Source organism: Conger conger, chromosome 17, assembly GCF_963514075.1.
Source record: "Conger conger chromosome 17, fConCon1.1, whole genome shotgun sequence".
In the NCBI taxonomy this organism is placed as follows: Eukaryota; Metazoa; Chordata; class Actinopteri; order Anguilliformes; family Congridae; genus Conger; species Conger conger.
Window position 1 is genome coordinate 40329597 of NC_083776.1, and position 2199 is coordinate 40331795.

General features: G+C 43.2%; 1 non-coding gene across 1 annotated transcript; it reads left to right on the top strand.

Annotated features, from left to right (window-relative positions):
* The first annotated feature begins 787 nt into the window (after nt 1-787).
* On the top strand, nt 788-894 carry LOC133117264 (U6 spliceosomal RNA). Its single transcript, XR_009706050.1, has one exon. It is a non-coding gene; the product is annotated as a U6 spliceosomal RNA (small nuclear RNA).
* The last annotated feature ends 1305 nt before the right edge of the window (nt 895-2199 follow it).

Below are 2199 nucleotides of genomic sequence, written 5' to 3' on the forward strand. Positions count from 1 at the left end.
TGTAAAGTACCTTTCGGGCGTACTGTATATGGTATTAAAAACCATGCAGTGTTTTTTTGTTTTTTTCTCAAGTGTCTCTATTAATTGTATGTAAACGATGTTCTTCCCATAGACTGTATCAAAGTAAGGCTCTTCCGTGCATGCACCGTCTTTTTGACGGTTTTCCCTTTTCTAGCTGGAGAGCCCTTGTGAAAGGAATGAGCCGACTGACCTCTGGTGGCAATTACTAGCAATGTACGGGGAGATCCGGAAGTACCGTATTTGAATTTGAAGATGGCGGGCTCCTTGTTTACTTTTCTTCAGATTTTACCTTTTGCTGTCAGATGGCCTGACCTTACCTATACCTAGTAATACTATTGTTTTGTTGTTGTGTTTTTTCTTTTTCTTTCAGTGTGCGATGAATCTTTCAAGCATGTTCAGCTGATGGTGACTGAGATGAGGACAGCATGCAGCGGACAGGCTGGAGGTGGTGACAGTGCAGTTCTTTGTGAGGGTGCAGCCAATAGCAGGATCGAGGCAGTCGGCTGCATAAGTCGGCAGCGCACATCCGTGGACTCCATTTGCCTGCCTCGGAGGGACATTGATGTCTAAATGTGTTCAGCTCAACATGAGAGGTTGTGTTTGATAAACCTCCTGATGCAGATTTGTCTTGTTTGTAAGTGCTGCCAGTTTAGGCTGTCCTTACGAGGCACACACGCGTGCTATGCATGCTTTCGCACTCAGTCCATGACTGCGAACCATGGCCAGAACCCGCCCCTTAGGTAGCGCAGGCTCAGGTAGGTCTCTTGTGCTCGCTCCGGCAGCACATATACTAAAATTGGAACGATACAGAGAAGATTAGCATGGCCCCTGCGCAAGGATGACACGCAAATTCGTGAAGCGTTCCATATTTTTAACCTTACCTGCGCACCAGTTGATATTTTCATGCCTAACCTGAGCTCTGGGTAACATTTTTTGTGAAGCGGTGCATATTTTGTGCCTTGCCTGAGGTCCAGGTAACATTTATTGGTGATTCTGTGCCTTACCTGAGCTCCAGGGTAACATGTTTTGTGATTTTTGTAAAACAGAAAGTTCTATTTTCATTTATACAAGCTGCTGTCCGGGTGTACCTAATAAAGTGGTCACCGAGTGTCCACTAACTCTGCTCGAGGGCAGAGGCTATTGTGACATCACAGGCTATTGTGACGGCACAGGAAATGGGTGGGCCAAATATTTGCATTTACAGGCTGGTGGACAGGTGTACCTAATAAAGTGGTCACTGAGTGTGTATGAACCGCTAGAGGGCAACGGCTGTTGTGATAGCACAGGCTACTGTGACGTCACGGCAAATTGGTGGTCTTAAGTACGAGTGTAGAGATAAACCTAATAAAGTGAAACTCTGTCCTATTTTAAAAATAGAATCTCCATCTCTGCCGACCTTTTTTTTTTTTTTTTTTTTAAATAAAATATCCATCTCGGTCCTATTTTAAAGAGTAGAACAGGTTCTCTGTATTGTTCCCATTTCAAGGAGTACAACAGGCCACTGAGGTGACTCGTCTTTGAAAAAGGCTTCATACGCCAGCGGACAAGTGCCTGGACATGGGCGGATGCTCTGCGTGAGGTGTGGTATGCTTGTGTGGCCCACTGGTGGGCCAGTAGCTGGCCATCTTCCCTCTGATCAAATAAACCCCAATTTCAAAGAGCAAGGGCTCATTTTTGGATGGTTGTTTGCTTTAGACTTGCAACTTGGCACTTTTTTCCCCCTCCGTTGATTGATGCAAATGTTTCTTTGTGCACTGCACACCACCTTGAGTGTATATTGTAAATAAAACTTTAAATGAGACGAATCGCTGTTGTCTGTTACTCTGACGACACTGAGTATCACGAGGGTATCTCCTAATATTTTGTGACTGTTCATATATCCAGGTCTAGCAAACTCGAATTCAGTTCTTGAGAATGTTTTGCTACTCATTGTCCAATTTCATTTCTTTTCCAGGCAGAAATTTTATTTGATAGTACAAAATGCAGAAAGGGAGCACCGTTGTGATTTTTAAAAATGATTATATTATTATTAATAATAATAATAATAATAATAATAATAATGACAATACAAATATGGCACAACTCGTTCACAGCAGAACATGGAGAAATGTCATGAGTACAAGAGATGGACGTGAATGGGGACCTACTTGTTGCTGCAACTAAATTCGGCAATTGTTC